Here is a 13874-nt window from a genome sequence, read left to right as displayed (position 1 = left end):
AAATATTTTCTAACGAATTTAATTTCAAATTAAAAAATACAAAAGTAGCTTATCAAGTAATTATTAATTAAGTACAAAATAATATTGAAAAATGGTAAATAATAATAATAATAAGAGCAAAAATTGTTGAGTGAGCAGGAATTGTTTTTCCGAATATCTGAAAAAAATATTATGTTTTATATTAAATAGGTTAGTACCAAACAATAAACGTAAGATAAATATTTCAGAATCCTCTTTATCACAATATAACACTTTATCTTACGCGGGAACTAAAAACATATATATGGGCATTTCACCAAACGGACAAAAGTTTGATGTTTATGTTCCTGCTAGGCAAACTCGCAGTAAAGATACTTTTAAATTTAACAAGAACCTCAACACTAATTATTCTATTTTTTCACCAATTCCTAGAATTCACAACCTTGCGAATAAATACTGTGAACTTATAGATATATTTGGTTTTGACAATTTTGTGAGCTTTAAAAGGCAACTTATTTCGATTCTATCGGCTAATAATTAACTTTTATAGCTTTAATAATTTTATTACATCTTCTCCCATTCGAAACCTTTCAAGTAAATTATATCCATATTTGTTTGTTTTTTATTTGCTCTACTATACACTTATAATTGTATGCATATACCTACTAACTACTTTTTATACATAACACTATGTTCCATCTCAGATCTTATTATTTCTTATTCATGTCGATATTGCTAAATTCTATTAGTTTTTGCTTTTTACAGGTGCAACTCTTATTTTGTTATTTTTTTTTTTAAATCTCTGTTATAATGTTCTTTACCTCACGAGTAGGTAAGTTACACTCTAATTTATATTGGTTTATCGATTTGTTAAACACACAATTAATACTGGGTTTAAACACACCCACTTACTTACTTTTTATGTTGAACTTTCTTTTACTTACTATTTCATGCTTGGGTATATTTTATATTGAATCCATCTTATTAGTGTTTTGCTAATTTGCACAAAATTTTATTATATGTGTTGCTTTCTTACAATTAACTCCATTTATCTTCTTATGTTCAATTATTGTAATCAATGTAAATGTATATTTTCATGTAAAAGCCCATAAGGGCGTAAATAAAATAATAAATAAATAAATAAATAAATTACTAACCTCTGTTTTATGGCAACATTCCTCTACGACATTTCTGGTTTTTTCGCACGCTTCCTTGCCATTTCTGGTGTAACTTCATTGAGAAAACATTCCATCTTTGATTTCAATAAAGTTTACAGTAGTATAAATCACCTTTTCACCACAAAAACATTAAAAAATCGAGCTAATGTATCACACCAGCTGTTCACACTTTGTATGGGGTGGCCATTTTGAATATCATATTTCTTGGTCTCTGATTGGCTCAAATAAAAACTGCTGTTTTTGTTCCGTAACCTAAAGGAGATTGCCATGTTCGTTGTGGAACTAAATATTAAAATTCAAAAATGTATGGGATATTGTCGTTTATGCTCCAACATCTTTGCAGCGGTCGATAGTATTTTTGATTCTCTATCCATCGCCATATCTAACTCATTTTACACCAATGGTGGAGAATGCTGTCTTTGTTTCAACACGCCTCATATAATATAACCTAACCAAATCTAACTGTGATTTTCTATAGCAAAAAAATGCCCCTTTAATAACGCCTGCTCGCGTCCCCTTTAGAGTTATATCCCAGTTTTCAAGTAGTTTGTGGGCTACGCTAGGTTTGTATAGACTGGTTTGTGATTTAATTCTAATACCTTTTCCCATATTCTAACCTAACCTAACCTAAACTACCTAAACGGAATACGTTTAACCTTTCCCTTACTGTGCTAAAAAAATCCACGCGTTCCGATGCTGTGTAGTCAATACACATTTCAAAATAAGCGATTTAATATCGGAAAAAAATGAACATTCATAGCTAATCGATTATGTTTACTATATTTTATATAAAAAGTAATAACAATTGTAATTTAATTGCTGTAAACATGAAAAAACCATCGGCAGATGCTAAAAAAAGTGCGAGCACATCTAACGACGGTCGCGACGGTTCGCTTCCGACTGGCTATATGAATATTAGTAGACCTGCCCTAAGTGATTAAAAGCGTATTATTCCCCACTCCTCATACCGGTTCCATTGGAGCCGGCTGTGCTCGCGTATGGCCTCCCGTGAATTTAGCAAACGTGACGTCATCATTCTTGTGCGAACTATGGTCGAGGCATCATCGGTTCATTTTACGAAATAACACGGCAAAATGGTGGCTTGTGCTATGAAAACTTGTTTAAAATAGATGTGAAAAAGAGAATAAACCCAATTGTCGTATTACATTCCATATATTATAAGCATTATTTTACTTTATTTTAAGCTTATTCACATCGTATAATATGGATCAGTTTAAGAAGCATTTTTTTCGTACCCTACCCTACCAAGTCTAGTGTTGACGTATTTCTATGTCCACATCAAATTAATAAAAATCACTAAACAAAACAACTGTAAACTGAGTTTTAAGTGCACATTTTTTCTAAATTGGAGACCACGCGTCAAACCAGAGATTTTTTATCTCGCGAACTGACTTATTTATAGTGTTTTACCTTAATTTCAATACTGCCACGAAGTGTCAATTACTACTTGAAAGAATCTACTGCTGTAATATACAATAAGTGTCTCCTTCGGAAATAAGTGACGCTTAAGTGATTACTGATTTTTTTTATTTTTTATATTGAATACCTCACAAGAGTCCCAACTGCTCCCGTCTGGAGCCAGTGAGACTATGGCATCCCCAATTGGGGGATGTTGTGAGGTTGAAGGTAAGTGGGGAAGGGAAAGAGGAAGGTTGGGAAGTACCTGGCTATTCAGATCTAGTCATTAAACACGGCTAAAGCCATTTGGAGCAACGTTTCAATTCTGAATGGTGGTCTTACACCAGGGCGATACTGGTAGTATCTTCCACTCTGGAATGTGCCGCAAATATACTATATATTATTTTAATTAATTAATTGTGAAATAACACAAATTAATCAAATAAAATTTATTTGCGCACGCCGGGTTCGAACCCGCGACCTTCGGAATGGCAGTCCAATGCGTTACCACTTGACTATGCCGGCCGTCAACTGATTACCATCATATAAGAAAATTAACCATTAAAAAACACTTTTTTTCCATAAACTCGTGTAAAACATCATTATCATGAATAAACGTGCATCAAACATTGATACCCCATCAGACTTTATATGCTGTAGTGTTTGTGAAAAAAACTACCATCTTGGCTGTGCAGAAATTGTTGATACATCACGGCGTAGTGCAAGAAGTCTACAGTGGAAGTGTAAAAAATGCGTTAAAAATATCAAACCTAATAAACCAAAGCAACCTACAAACAACGTATTATTCGATGAACATGAACGGCCATCTTCTGTCAAACAAGCAAAACAGTCTACCCAACCGCTAAAACCTGTAAACACAAATCAATCAAATGACACAGAAAACTTATCAACCACAACCACAGACGGCGCAAATGATATTTTAACGTCACATCTATTTATAAAGGAACTATCAGACTTCAAAACATCCGTAATGAAATTCGTAGAACAAAAATTTGACTCCTATGTAAATAAATACGAAGCACTCATCTCACAAAATCAAGAAATCATAAAATCAATACAATTTATGTCAGATCAACAAGAAGATCTTAGTAAGCGCTTAAAGATTGTCGAACTTTCACATGAAAAAGTCAAGGATGATATAATTTTACTAAAAAATCAACACACTGTCCTACAAAATATTATTTCTAAACAGGATGAAAAAATTGACAGATTTGAGTTTTTAAGTCAAATTTGCAATATCGATATACGAGGTGTTCCGGAGTCAGACACTGAAAATAATGTAGAAGTTCTTAATAAAATCTCTAAAATTATTAATTACAATGATACCGACGCACCATTACAATCTGTTTTATCAAAAATCTACAGATTGGGACCGAAAATTTCCGAGAAAAATCCAAGATCGATTATAGCGACGTTCAACAACATTAAATCACGTGACGACTTCCTTTCCAAAATCAAAAGTTACAAGAAATCTACCACAATTTCGACAAATAAATTAAATACAAGGGATCTGGGATTATCGCAAGACGCCAAACGCATCTATGTGTCCGAACACTTAACTCAAAAAGGAAAATTTCTGTTATCTCAAACCAAAAAATTTGCCAGAGAGAATAACTACAAACACTCATGGAATTCTGAATGGCGAATTCTTTTGAGACAAACTGACACATCCAAGATAATCATAATAAATAATGTCGCTGACCTTGAACGTGAAAAACGTCAATTACTGTGACTGATTATACAAGGTACAGTGCTGCTATGTTACTTTATTACATTGGATATTAATTATTGTTTTATAATATGCTATTATCAGTTATTCTATATTTTTTCCACATTTGTAACCACACTTGTTAATAACATTCAAGTACTAACAGTGTCTACTACTCAACTGCAAACAATATATCGAAGCAATCTACACCTTATTCATTTTGTAAGTAATATTAACGGCATGAATAGTGCTCTACTAACTACAATCTCAAGCTTATACACAAATCCTACCCTTCTCATTACAAAGTCAAGTGTTTTAATATTTTTTATGAAAAAAAAAATTAGTCATTTAGCCAATAATATTTTCCTTGTAAGTTTTTATATGAATCATAGTAACAAAAGCAAAATATGTATAATTATGTATTTGTACATTTCAAAAATCATTATAACTGTTTTCTTTGTTTTAACGTATTTATTGCAATCATATACTTCACACATGTTCACTTACCCTGTTCGATCTATATACCACACCTACCTCTACTCTTTAAAAATGCCTGTAGTACCATTAGCTTGCACTTAATTATTATTATTTTTTTTTGAGTATTGGTTTCCAAAGATTGAACAAAAAAAAATATAAATTTCAGTCTAGAGAAATGATTGATATTAATCTACAAATAGAAAACCTTGGACACGTAATTAGTCCTGAAACCAATGATCCCTCGAAATGTATAGACATTCTAAAACCCTATAAAAGATTAAAAATGTTTTCATCTAATATTCGTAGTATTGACAGGAACTATGATAATCTACTTGTAACACTTGCCGGTTTGAATAATATTTTCGACGTAATATTTTTAACTGAATGTTGGATTAAATCAAATTATACTCATAAAAACATTGCAGGATTTACGGTATTCAATACACAAAATAATAATACACAGTCAGATGGAGTAATTGTCTATGTCAAATCCGAGCTGGACCCGACTATCTCTGAGTTATCCATTGAACATGCCAACTGGCTTCAAATAAAAACCAACCAAACCGCAATTCTGGCACTATATAGGTCACCTAAACACCAAAATATTTCATCCTTCCTTAAATCCTTAGACTTGGCCTTACTTAACTGTACATCAAATGAAGACCTAGTGGTAATTGGTGATATTAACATAGATTTACTTAAGCCTAAGGCAACGCAAACACTCGATTATAAAAATCTTATGACTCAACACGGGCTTCTTTCTTATATTAATGCTCCTACTAGAGAAACTGATACGACAAATTCATGTATTGATCACATATTTTGAAGAACAAAAAAAAATGCCCAGGGGATTGTGTATCAATCAACCATAACAGATCACTTCTCTGTAGCAATTGGCCTTATGCACAATAAACCCACTACCGGAACGTCACGTAATAATATAAAAATGAAAAAAGTAAATTTCGAGAAACTAACTTCTAAAATTAAATTAGAAAATTGGCACTCCACTCTAAATTCCAACGATGTAGATGTTGCTTTTAATACATTTTCTTATATCGTCTTGCAACATATTGAGGATGTCACCGAAGAATCCCGTTTGAATAATTCAAAAAATAAAAAAAACTGAAACCATGGATCACAGTGGCCTAAATGTTTGTATTAAAAAACGGGACAAGCTCCACAAAAACCTACTCAATAATCCGGACACTCAAGCCAAAATATTTTATAAAAAATACAGAAATGTATGTAATAATCTCGTTAAAACCACAAAAGAAAACTACTACAAAGAAAAACTATACAGAGCCAGTAATAATAACAAAAAAATCTGGCATATTATCAAAGAAATATCTAATACCGATCACCCTGCACAACCACTCAATAAATTAAATATCAACGGCCAGGACATCTCTCTAAACGACCATCCAGACATTGTGACCAATCACATAAACGAATACTTTTGTAATATCGGCAAAAAACTGGCATCACAAATTTTAAATAAGGCATCAACCGATGAAAATGCTCTTGCTGACATAATCTATCAGTCTACCAGTGAAACAGATAATATTCTCACACTAAACCCAACGAACTGTGCAGAAATTTCACAAACTATCAAACAATTAAAGCCCTCCCATTCATGCAATCATGAACAGTGGCGGTTCTTCATAAGGGGACCGTGGGGACAGTCCCCACTACAGATATTCCAGAAATCTACCAAGAAAAAAATGACAATTCTTTCAGTTCGCAAAAAATAATGAATGCATTCTTTACATGAAAGTAATTAACAGTTGCAGAAATTTCAACTAAAAATTCATTAGGGTAATTTTTAAGCTCGAAATTTGAAAAGTTTCTTCCGACGAACGTGCGACTAGCCTCCTCCGTTCCTTGCAGCATACTAACTAATACCAACGCGAACACGCGACGGACGAGCCCGAACTAGCTAGCGTCCAGTTATGCGCAGAACGTTCTGCGCAGTTGGGGGACAACCCCAGGGATTTATTCCCACTAAAGTGATTATTCTACTTGGACAGAATACTCTTGTATGAAATGTTATGAATTTGCGCATGCGTATTTGAATCTTCTAACGAAACCTCAGGGGACAGACTTGAAAATCCCCTTGTGATGGTTTGTTTTAGTTCTAATTATTGAGGTAGGTCAGTTAGGTCAGACAAAATATTGTCAACATTTATTCACAACAGTTTTATCACGGCGACAGAATGAATTTATTACAAAATATTACATAGTTTAATTTCAACTGGTTAATTATAAGAGAGACCAAAGTCCCAAACAGCTTTGAATTTGGTTTCCTAATATTTAAAGGGTTAACACCGAACACATCTTTAACCTTCGTAACACATCTTTAGTACAATAATCTTTGTATATTTTATACCAAAGTTCTACGGAACATATTTTGATGAGCACTTTGGTCTTATGGACGAATGGAATAAAGATATTTTCGGATAACAACTAACGAGGACAGAGGATTAAAAACCAATACTAAACGAGAAGTTATAACAAATACGAGTAGAACTGCCAATAGACAGTCCCTATTAAACTTGGCCTTAAAGCATAATCCATAACATTTATTTTAATTAATTACAAATATGCTTTCATTTTAAAAGAGTCTTTGTTAGCAATTTAAAACTTTTTGGATTGTTATTCATTTCGTTTGATGTTGATATTTGGGCTAAATTGTGATTTTTTTAAAATCTGATATAAAAATTGAATTTTGCCTTTTTGTATATAAAAAAATATATATAACTATTATTATTGATTAAAAAGTTTGATTAATACTAACTTAAGATGAATATTTGTCAGAAACAATTTTTATTCTTAAATTAAATAATAAATCAATTTACAGAGTTTAATCATTTATGTTAACTAAAATAATTCCTCAACTTACTTTTCACCGCTTTTCATTTTTTTAAATGATTTTCTTCTAAAGAAGCAGGTGCTTGTCTTTAAAAGACTTGTGAGCATCAAGATGAAGAATATATATGTTTTTTTTTATCAATAATGATTTAAGGAAATATGATAATTACAAAAATACATGGAAATAAACAAATTAAAATTTATATTTATTAAGAAAAAGAGAATTAATAATGAAGTAAGTAAAATGACATGGTTCACAATGCTAGAACTGGGCCACTCGGCCTACTTCTATTTTACAGTGTTAATTATAGTGTTTATATAATCGAGTTGAAATATGTACACTTATAAGTTATTATATTAATTTATTATTTTTCGCTGGCTATCATAGTAGTAACAAATACATGAAGGTGGGTATGTGGAATAATGTTAATTAATAATTGGATTTTTTGTATTATTTTGAAAACTGACAATAGGCCGGCATTATCGTTCTTCAACACATCCAAAAATTCGATCTCGTTGGCCGTATTTAATTTTTTCTAAAAAATTGAGAAACACGTTTAACGTTCTCAGATATACGAGCTGTGTGAGTCGGAGCTGCTTCCAAAAAATATTAAATAAAATAAACCTTCTCAACCTTAGCTTTACGAACGATTGTAATTTTTTTTCGTGTGAACATATTACCTTGCATTTCATAGAGAAGTATGTGAATAGCAGTGTGGTTGAATATTTGATTTCAAAATGTTTTCCGTAAACTTTTAATTGTAAGTCAGCATGTGGCTCATAAGAAAAGATAATTATTATATTCACTGGAAACGAGACAAAGGTTTTCTTTAACTGTGGGTCAACATGTGTCTTGTCAGATAGCTCTTCCGAGAATATGAATATTTGCACTCAGAACATGAAAATGGTTTTTCTCCACTGTGAGTCAGCATGTGTTTCTTCAGCGTGCCCCTTTGAGAAAATGAATAATTGCACTAATAACATGAAAAAGGTTTTTCTCCACTGTGAGTCAGCATGTGGATCGTCAGAGAACCCTTTTGAGAATATGAGTATATGCATTTGGAACATGAAAATGTTTTTCTCCACTGTGAGTCAGCATGTGTTTCTTCAGCGTGCCCCTTTGAGAAAATGAATAATTGCACTAATAACATGAAAAAGGTTTTTCTCCACTGTGAGTCAGCATGTGGATCGTCAGAGAACCCTTTTGAGAATATGAGTATATGCATTTGGAACATGAAAATGTTTTTCTCCACTGTGAGTCAGCATGTGGCTCTTCAGATTCCACTTTAAAGAACATGAATAATTGCACTCAGAACATGAAAAAGGTTTTTCTCCACTGTGAGTCAGCATGTGGATTGTCAGAGAGCCCTTTCGAGAACATGAGTATTTGCATTTGGAACATGAAAAAGGTTTTTCTGCACTGTGAGTCAGCATGTGGCTCTTCAGCGTGCCCCTTTGAGAAAATGAATGGTTGCATTCAGAACATGAAAAAGATTTTTCTCTACTGTGAGTTAGCATGTGGCTTGTCAGAGCGTCCTTTCGAGAACATGAATAGTTGCACTTGGAACATGAAAAATATAGAAGACTGTAGAAAGCTCCAGGAAGATATCGATGCAATTATTGACTGGAGTATTGATAACAAACTTGGGTTCAACTTCCAAAAATGTTCAGTGATGTTCTTTACAAGGGCACACAAGACCATATATTTTAATTACAAAATGAAAGATACGTCACTGAAGCACATGGTGACTTGCAATTACTTAGGAATTGTGTACGACATTCGCTTAACATTTCACGCTCATATTGAAAAGATCTGTAAATCAGCCACTAAGATGTTGGGTTTTGTCATACACAATTCGAAAGACTTGACCAACCTTGCAGTAATAAGGCTGCTTTACTTTAGCTTAGTGCGTAGCATTCTCGAGAATGGATCTCAGGTATGGGGGCCAGAGGACACTGTCTATGTACTAGGTCGAGAAGATACAAAAAAAGTTTTTACGATACCTCTACATGAGAGAGTTTGGTTATTACCCATGGCTGTTTCCAACAGCATTTATCTTGGGAATGCTGGGTGTATGCAGCCTTAGTTCCAGAAGGGATGTTGCATTACTCCTGATGGCGTATAAGCTACTAAACGGTTTAGTATCAATACCAGACATTCTGGCTAAAATAGGATTTTATGTCCCGGATAATTTTGCGCGACGCCGCCAACACAGGCTTTTGATTCTTCCTAGGTGCAGAACTAACTTACCAATGGTGATGCCTTTGGGAAGAATCACTAGGTTAATTAACTGCCTCGCAGGAAATGTGGATATTTTCCACATGTCCTACAACGTATTTAAGCGTGAAATATTATTATTCAATACTTAAAATTGTAAATCTAAATTTGAAACTTTTTTCTTTGTCCCACTTGTAAATGTACCTATTTGTTATTCACTTTTTTGTAAATGTTAATTATCGATATTGCAATGTTCTGGTTCATACTGTTTTTGCAAATAAACAATAAAAAAAAAAAAAAATAAAAAAAAAAGGTTTAACTCCACTGTGAGTTAGTATGTGTCTCGTCAGAAAGCCCTTTCGAGAAAATGAATAGTTGCACTCGGCACATGAATAAAGCTTTTCACCACTGTGAGTCAGCATGTGTTTCATCAGCGTGCCTCTTTGAGAAAGTGAATAGTTGCATTCAGAACATGAAAAAGGTTTTTCTTCACTGTGTGTCAGTATGTGGCTCTTCAGCGTGCCCCTTTGAGAAAATGAATGGTTTGATTCAGAGCATGAAAAAGGTTTTTCTCCACTGTGAGTTAGCATGTGGCTTGTCAGAGCGTCCTTTCGAGAACATGAATAGTTGCACTTGGAACATGAAAAAGGTTTAACTCCACTGTGAGTTAGTATGTGTCTCGTCAGAAAGCCCTTTCGAGAACATGAATAGTTGCACTCTGAACATGAATAAAGTTTTTCACCACTTTGAGTCAGCATGTGTTTCATCAGCGTGCCCCTTTGAGAACATGAATAGTTGCACTCGGAACATGAATAAAGTTTTTCTCCACTGTGAGTCAACATGTGGATCGTCAGAGAGCCCCTTTGAGAACATGAGTATTTGCATTTGGAACATGAAAAAGGTTTTTCTCCACTGTGAGTCAGCATGTGGCTCTTCAGCGTGCCCCTTTGAGAAAATGAATGGTTGCATTCAGAACATGAAAAAAGTTTTTCTCCACTGTGAGTTAGCATGTGGCTTGTCAGAGCGTCCTTTCGAGAACATGAATAGTTGCACTTGGAACATGAAAAAGGTTTAACTCCACTGTGAGTTAGTATGTGTCTCGTCAGAAAGCCTTTTCGAGAACATGAATAGTTGCACTCGGAACATGAATAAAGTTTTTCTCCACTGTGAGTCAGCATGTGGATTGTCAGAGAGCCCTTTCGAGAACATGAGTATTTGCATTTGGAACATGAAAAAGGTTTTTCTGCACTGTGAGTCAGCATGAGGCTCTTCAGCGTGCCCCTTTGAGAAAATGAATGGTTGCATTCAGAACATGAAAAAGGTTTTTCTCCACTGTGAGTCAACATGTGGATCGTCAGAGAGCCCCTATGAGAACATGAGTATTTGCATTTGGAACATAAAAAAGGTTTTTCTCCACTGTGAGTCAGCATGTGGCTCTTCAGCGTGCCCCTTTGAGAAAATGAATGGTTGCATTCAGAACATGAAAAAAGTTTTTCTCCACTGTGAGTTAGCATGTGGCTTGTCAGAGCGTCCTTTCGAGAACATGAATAGTTGCACTTGGAACATGAAAAAGGTTTAACTCCACTGTGAGTTAGTATGTGTCTCGTCAGAAAGCCTTTTCGAGAACATGAATAGTTGCACTCGGAACATGAATAAAGTTTTTCTCCACTGTGAGTCAACATGTGGATCGTCAGAGAGCCCCTTTGAGAACATGAGTATTTGCATTTGGAACATGAAAAAGGTTTTCCTCCACTGTGAGTCAGCATGTGGCTCTTCAGCGTGCCCCTTTGGAAAATGAATGGTTGCATTCAGAACATGAAAAAAGTTTTTCTCCACTGTGAGTTAGCATGTGGCTTGTCAGAGCGTCCTTTCGAGAACATGAATAGTTGCATTTGGAACATGAAAAAGGTTTAACTCCACTGTGAGTTAGTATGTGTCTCGTCAGAAAGCCTTTTCGAGAACATGAATAGTTGCACTCGGAACATGAATAAAGTTTTTCTCCACTGTGAGTCAGCATGTGGCTCTTCAGATTGCCCTTAAGAGAAAATGAATAGTTGCACTCAGAACATGAAAAAAGTTTTTCTCCACTGTGAGTCAGCATGTGGCTCTTCAGATTGCCCTTTAGAGAAAATGAATAGTTGCACTCGGAACATGAAAAAGGTTTAACTCCACTGTGAGTGAGTATGTGTCTCGTCAGAGAGCCCTTTCGAGAACATGAATAGTTGCACTCAGAACATGAATAAAGTTTTTCGCCGCTGTGAGTCAGCATGTGCCTCTTTAGATAGACCTTTCGAAAAAATGAATAGTTGCACTCCAAACATGAAAAATGTTTTTTTCCTGCAGGGTTGCGTAGGTGCCTATTTAAATTCGACTTATTAGAAAGGGAGAAGATAGAATTAGGACAAAATAATTGATTTTCCACAGGATGCGTCTTGATATCTGTCCAAAAAAATTAATACGTTTATAAAGGCTTTATTCGAAATAGTATCTACACTTACCATAATAAAGCACTAAAATTGTTAAAAAAATTTAACAAATTACGATGGCAGAAATTGTAAAATTTTAGGATGGAAATTTTTTTTACCGGACTGGTAGATTCTTTCTAAGCGTTCTAAGCATTCATTTTTGACATCCGGCAGGTCTATGTCAATTTCCATACAATGAAGTCCCCCATTAATATCTTCTCGGCATCCGGGTTCCGCCTTAACGGTAACAGTCTCCACATTAATGCAAGCTATAAAACAACATGTACGTACATTGATAATCGATGTTAAACAACACAAGTTTTCAAATTACAATATTTACGATAAAATACATCATTGATTAATCCTGCAGAATTGAAAATTAAATGAAGAGAGTTCAAGGTTAATTTAATCAAATCAATAAGGACAACCCCAGATGTCCGCTTCAGGAAGGAATAAACATTTTCTTTAGAGCACCTGCATTATGGATTTGTTATAAGTCGACGAAATGTTGTTTTCTTCTAATAATACGTATTTTTAACTCATGAGGAAAAAATGGAAAATTTGAGGAATCGACCACTTATTGTGAGCATTGGCGGCTTCTGTGATCAAGGGGTATGGCTCTCGACTTGTTATCTGGACGTCCCGGGATAAAATCCAATCGTGCGCAAGCAATTTTTTTGATTTATACATGATATTTTACAATATATTCTTGTGGCTCGTTCCAGAGTAAGAGATACTATCGGTATCGCCTTGGTGTAATGTTAGCAATTTTTCCATTTAAACATTGATTGAAATGATAAGATATGAATAGACAGGAACTTCCCACCTTTCACCACTCTATTTCCATTCCCTCCTTTTGACTTCTAGCCACACAACATACTATTACGCCAATAGCTTGAAAGCAGTTGGAACACGCGTGGAGTATTCAGAAAACTAAATAAAACTAATTTAGTTTAACTAATGTTGTAGATTGGCTGTTTCTGGCAAAGATAAAAACTAAAATAACTACGGCAAAAGAGGGCAGCGATAAAAAACATATTATGTTCTGTCGCCATGGCAATCCAAAATGGACTTGAATTAATAGCATACAATTTATTTTACAAAAGCAATGCAACTAACTTGCTGTCTGACTACTCTCCGCATATTGCAAACATTCCTTCTTTACATCCGGGAGATCTAAATCCATTTCACCACCGCCTTCTTCCTGGGGCCCTGGTTCCGTCTTGATGGACACAGTTTCTGGATTTACTAGATCCATGGCACCGCTGTCATAGGCTGCGGTAATTGGTACAAGCCCAAACAAAAATGTATACCTGAAACAGAACATAATTGTGACGGAACCCTATTTTAAATGAGCTTTTCATTTTGTTTGGTTAAATATTTTGTCAAAACAATGATATTTTATGCAAAACTTATATTGGGAAATAGGGATATACATATTGTGAATATCTTGACCTTGAAGTTGACATTTGAAATCTGTTGAAAGATTCGTCGGATAACTCAATATAACTATAACCATAAGTAATGTAAAGACCGGTAAA

At 34.4% G+C, this 13874-nt stretch overlaps 1 long non-coding RNA gene across 1 annotated transcript; it reads right to left on the bottom strand.

Moving 5' to 3' along the window:
* On the bottom strand, positions 1-12498 carry LOC149409255 (uncharacterized). The gene is made up of 3 exons (XR_016305224.1): positions 12453-12498; positions 1137-1209; positions 1-157 (listed from the first exon to the last, which is right to left on the bottom strand). It is a non-coding gene; the product is annotated as an uncharacterized LOC149409255 (long non-coding RNA).
* Between the last annotated feature and the right edge of the window lie 1376 nt (positions 12499-13874).

Source organism: Hesperophylax consimilis, unplaced genomic scaffold (genome assembly GCF_061612785.1).
Source record: "Hesperophylax consimilis isolate HC1 unplaced genomic scaffold, BYU_Hcon_1.0 scaffold_32, whole genome shotgun sequence".
Lineage (NCBI taxonomy): Eukaryota > Metazoa > Arthropoda > Insecta > Trichoptera > Limnephilidae > Hesperophylax > Hesperophylax consimilis.
This window is presented reverse-complemented; position numbering and strand designations above follow the sequence as displayed.